The 5,988-nt window shown below is 39.0% G+C and overlaps 1 non-coding gene across 1 annotated transcript; it reads left to right on the forward strand.

Annotated features, from left to right (window-relative positions):
• The first annotated feature begins 3,823 nt into the window (after positions 1-3,823).
• LOC119046957 (U6 spliceosomal RNA) lies at positions 3,824-3,930 on the forward strand. The gene has a single exon (XR_005082062.2). It is a non-coding gene; the product is annotated as a U6 spliceosomal RNA (small nuclear RNA).
• The last annotated feature ends 2,058 nt before the right edge of the window (positions 3,931-5,988 follow it).

The raw sequence follows: 5,988 nt of genomic DNA on the forward strand, positions 1-5,988 counted from the left end.
AAAGTGACAAGTTACTTGCTACTAGAAATATTCAAGTACAAATTGGAAGATCATCTCTGAACAATGCTGTAGAAATTATTCTTGTAACAAATATATAATTGAATAGGATGGTCTCTAATATTCATTCAGAATAGAATATCTTATTGAAGAGAGACAGATGCAAAAGATGCAAAGAAGAAAATGGCGAGGTGTGTTAGTGACCTGTGGGCAGGCAGAGGAGAGAAACAAGAATCATAGCATGTACGCTGTATGCCACACACCATAGGCTAAAATAGAAGGAATTCTAACTTGTGATTTCCCCATCACACACCATGTCTGTCCTCATCCATTGTAATCCACCCAGTTTAGCCTTTTGTAGGGCTGAGTCCCATACAGTCTCACCAGGAAATCAAGATGGATTCTCTATAATGAGCTCATCCCTCTGATTTCACTTCTCACCATTTCTTTCAGGGACTGTCAGAAGCACTGAGAGCACAGTCAGAGAACCATCAGCAGATAAACTTCATAAGCAATCAACTCTTTAAAGTCAAATTCTCTCAATCCAAGATAAGGAAGAGCAGAATAGAAGAAAAGAAAACCTGTGAGAATATTATTGTGAATATGGTGGATATTATTATATGATTCCCTTTATGATTGTCAGAATAACTATATATTTCCCAGAAAAAAATCTTTTCTAATATGAAAACAACTGGAGAAAACTAGGATTTTTATTGATATCTCATTTAGAGAAATGTGGATTAAATGTAAATGATTACAGAAAGAAGTCAAAAGACAATAAAACAAAATGAAAAGCAGCTTGAGACTTTTCAGCCATGAAGTGTAAGCTTGAATAATCAAGTGTTATTCATTCCTGTGCAGTTCATATTAGCATTTTATTATGCTAAGCTGTAAATTTGATTATACAGGGAAAATAAAATTGGTTTCTTTAAACTTGTTTTCTTTTTTGTAAAATAGGGGATTTGAGCAACATGTTCTCTATAGCCCATTACCATTCTAAAATTCAACAATTAATAGAGGATATTTGCTATTTATTATTGCCTCAAAGGTGGCTATATTTTTGAGAGGTCTTGCTCACATTTAGATACTCATTACCAAGCAAGAGTTGAAATGCAGAAGCTTTTCCAACTACCATCAGTATGCAGCCTTAAAGAAAAATGATAGAAGCAAACAGGCTCAATTATTAGATGCATGGTTTCATATCAATAAGTTGTTGGTGCAGGATAGAATGTTGATGAACCTAGAAATGCTCTCATCCATTCACATCATACAATGGTCCTCATGGAAGTAATTTCTGGTGGGAATAAAAATGAAGCTTGTAAGTATGATATGCACGTTTTCCTGGCTGCCCTTCTGGGAGCATTTTCATGCACCCTCATGGTAACTCAGAAGTTGAAGTGATCATTATTCTTGTTAAGTTTCATACTGCTATAGAATGTCCTTCCAGAAATACAGGATTAGAAAATAATATTTTAAAATCAGATTCTTTAATTCACAATTAAGTGTCCCTTTTGATGATCTTAGCAGACAAAGCATGCCTATTCAGTTACATAAACTTTTTAAACTAGCAGAAGAAATATAATGGTGGAAATTCTAAAGGTGAAGTACTTGATTGAGCTTTTTGGCTCAAGGCCACGTTTTATTGTTGTGAGCTCACAGAATGAAAGATAAGAGCACAGCCTGTGAAAGCATCTAAAAATATCCCATACAATATAAGATTTTTAAAATAGAAAAAGACATATTAAAAGGTGATGCAGAGATTCTTAATAGTCTTCAAGTGCACCTTGCCAATAATAATTCAAGTGTCCCTGAGCAAACCTGATTAACAGTGAGCAAAACACCCCACCACTACCTTTGCTATGCTTGAATAATGATATAGTCACATCGTTTTGTGCAATAGATGAGTAGGATATTAAAGAGGACAACTTTGAATTAACTGAAATATTATAAAGAATCTGGAGACTTCCAGTCAAAATGGAAGCATAGGAAAACACAGCTCACCTCCTGTCACAACCACATGAAAATTACAACTAAGCCATAGAACCTTTACTCAGAACCAACAGAAATCAAGCTGAATGGAAGTCTGACAATTACAGAATTAAAGAAACCACATGTATCATGCTGGTAGGAGAAACAGAGGCACAGAATGGGCTGATCTTACATATATGTGTGGTCAGTAAAAATTCAAGAGGCATATCTCAGGAACAAGGAATCCTACCCTCTCACCAGGCATCCAAGCCCAGAGTTCCAGTGTCAGGAGGGTAAGCCCCCATAACTTCTGGTTACAAAAACCAGTGGGAATTGAGTCATAGAGGAAACTTCTAGAGTCCCAAGTAGTTTTTCTTAAAGAACCCACACAGACACTTACTCAGACTCACTCCCTCTGAGCTCCAGCACTGGGGCAGCAGCTTGAAAGGCACCAGTGGCACACGGGGAGGAACTGAAGTGTCTGGCACCAAGGCAAGAGCTGGGGGACAGCTTTCTCCCAGACAGAAAGGCAGGGAGAGGCGATTGCTCTGTTTCTGAACCCTCCCCAAAGAAAGCCACAGAGCCAGCAGGTGAGTGCCATATCTGAAACTCCATCAACCTGGCTAACACTGTTTGCCTGGAGATCCCCTGAGGATCCATTGTGTGAAACACCCAACTTACCGGCCCACCCAAGCTGTTAACAGCGACTTTTCCGTATGAATATTTGGTCTTGGCTTATGCTTCATAATTTTCTAAATCCTCTCAAGCAAGCAACATCCAGCCTCTGTAAGATCCCAGCCCCCATTCAGTGCAGGTTCACAGCTTAGCTTTGCCTGGGAATGGCCAAGCCCAGCACAGTAGCAGCCATCTGCAGATTGCTTTACAGCCCAGAGCGAGTAGTCCCAAGCAGAACACAGGTGGAGGCTAACCTGGGCCTGCACCACCTGGGAAACCCCAGAGCCTCGGCACCCAGTGGACAGCTACAGACCATGTCAGATCATCACCACTTTGCACCTACACAGCTGATCCCCCATGGAGGGCAGAGGTTGGTGGTCAGTGGTCACAGCCAGTCCTTGCAGCTGACTGGCCTGGGTAAATATCTCCCATTGACCTGCCAACAGCAATCAAGTCTCAATTACAAGAGAAGTGTGTACTCAGCCCACACAAAGTGTGCAATTCAAGTACCCAGCTTGGGTTTCAGGGGAGGCTGTGCCTTGGACCATACAAGACACCTACTACATTAGGCCATGCTACCAAGACAGAGTCATAGCAGCTCTACCTAGAAACAGACACAGGGAATCTGCCAAAATAAGAAGACAGAGAAACATGGCCCAAATGAAAAAACAGACCAGAACTCTCTAAAAAGAACTAAACAAAATGGAGATAAGCAATCTATCAGATGTAGAGTTCGAAACACTGGTTATAAATTTGCTCAAGGAACTTAGTGAGTGTCTCGACAGCATTTTAAAAAATCCAGTCAGAAATGAAGGATATACTCATTGAAATAAAGAACCATTTACAAGGAAACAACAGTAGAGTGGAGGAAGCTGAGAATCAAATCAATGATTTAGAATATAAGGAAACATAAAACAGCCAATCAGAACAAGAAGAAAAAAATTAATTTAAAAAAAAACATAGTGTAAGGAGCCTCTGGGACAACTTCAAGATGTCCAACATTCTCATATCATAGGGATGCCAAAAGGAGAAGAGAAAGAGCAAGAAATGGGAAATCTATTTGAAAAAATAATGAAAGAAAACTTCCCTTATTTGGTGAAGGAAATAGACGTACAAGCCCAGGAAGCACAGAGTCTCAAACAAGGTGGGCACAAAGAAGCCACCCCAAGATATGTCAGAGTCAGTGCTTGCTTCGACAGCACATACACTAAAATTGGAACTATACAGAGAGTATTTGCATGGCCCCTGAACAAGAATAACATGCAAATTCATGGTGTTCTATAGTTTAAAAAAGAGATACATCATAATTAAAATCCCAAAGGTTAAAGATAAAGAGAGAATCTTAAAACCAGCAAGAGAAAGGCAGTTACATCCTGGCTGGTGTGGCTCAGTGGATTGAGTGCCAGCCTGCAAACTAAAGGGTCACCAGTTAGATTCGCAGTCAGGGCACAGGCCTAGGTTGCAGGCCAGGCCCCCAGTGGGGGGTACATGAAAGGCAACCACACACTGACGTTTCTCTCCCTCTTTTTCTCCTTCCCTTCCCCTCTCTCTCAAAATAAATAAATATTTTTTAAAAAAGAGAGAGAGAGAAATTTACTCAGTTACCTACAATGGAGTACCTATATAAGACTATCAGTCGATTTCTCAAAAGAAACTTTGCAGGCTAGAAGGGACAGGCAAGAAATATTAAAAGACACAAAAAGCAAGGACCTACATCCAAGACTGCTCTATCCAGTAAATCTATTATTGAGAATTAAAGGGCAGATAAAGAGCTTCCCAGACAAGAAAAAACTAAAGGAGTTCATCATCACCAAACTATTATTATATGAAATATTAAAGGGACTTATTTAAGAAAAAGATCTAAACTATGAAAAATAAAATGGCAACAAATACATATCTATTAACAAATTGAATCTAAAAAACAAAGTAAGCTAACAAGAACAGAGATAGAATCATGGATATGGAGGGTTATGTGATGGTTGTCAGGGAAGAGGAGGTATGGGGGAATGGTGGAGAGATTGTGGAATTAAGAAGCACAAATTAGTGATTACAGACTATCATAGGTCTGTAGGTACAGTATAGGAAATGGATTAGCCAAAGGACTTATTCTCATGACTCATGGACATGAACAATGGTGTGAGGATTGTCTGTGGGAGTAGAGAGTGCTGGGTGGAGGGGGAAAAGGGGAAAAATCGGGATATCTGTAATAGCATAATCAATAAAATATAGTTTAAAAAAGAATTTGTTGCACAGTAGATGATTGACAAGTCTTGGTTCCTCTTGCAAAGTATCATCCCTGAACGTTATCCTTGGATATTCACGTAGGGGCAAGTGATGTTCATGAAAACAGTATATTTCTGACAGACAAAATATCAAACATAATACCCTCTGTAGCTTAATTTCTAAGCCTTTATGGTTCTGTGATATTTGATATACTCTAAATTTCTAAATCCCAATTCCTGCTTGCAAAGAGCACTGAACCCTTTCACTGTTAAAATGAATGTGACAAACACATAATGTAGAGAACAGAAACTACGTGTGATGTTTAAATAGTCACTAATTGTCGCTCACCAAACAGTATTTTTCAGACTTTAGTAAGCATAGAATTACTCAGAAATCTGTTAAAAATACTGATAGTTAAAAAAATACTGATAGTCCACACTAACTCCCATTCCTTTCATAGGGCCTGGAAATGTGCATTTCAAGCCATCATGTGGGTATTTGGAAGCACATTTATTCTGTTATACCTGGAGAGGAAAAAAAGTCCTAAAAATGTGGCTACTTTTCAATGAACTCCATCTATTAAAACGGTATCTCAGTGTCAATGAGCTTGTCTGTATGGATTTCAAATGCAATGGCATGCTAAGTGTGCATTGGACAGATATTCATAATTCAGTGGCTTGGGTGGGGCTTCATAAAACTATTCTGAAAGTGATTGATGCCACAGCTGCTGAAGCTGAACTGTACTCACTAATGTGCTGTGCTCTGGGAGGTTCTTCATGCTGGAGGCTGGGACTGCTGCCCAGACACTGTGTTTGTAATGAAGATAGGCATGGGTATTTAATGTTTTCCACCCCTACCCCAAATGCCACACATAGCAAGAAAAAGACATAATCAGAAATTTCTATTTCTATGCATCTCAGTGACAATATTCTAATATAATTTGTTTTCTAATGTTCTATTTAAATTGGTTGATAGCAAATTAAATCTCTGAAATGGTGGCTGATGATGCAGAAGAGTGACAGTTGTCCAGGATGCCATTACTAATGGTCTGCCTTCTGACTGCAGTGACTTAATGACCCCATTCCATTCAGAATTCTGTATACGTTTACCTGCATTTGCATCCCT

This window comes from Artibeus jamaicensis, unplaced genomic scaffold, assembly GCF_021234435.1.
Source record: "Artibeus jamaicensis isolate MK-2021 breed Jamaican fruit bat unplaced genomic scaffold, CSHL_Jam_final contig_391, whole genome shotgun sequence".
Taxonomy (NCBI): Eukaryota; Metazoa; Chordata; class Mammalia; order Chiroptera; family Phyllostomidae; genus Artibeus; species Artibeus jamaicensis.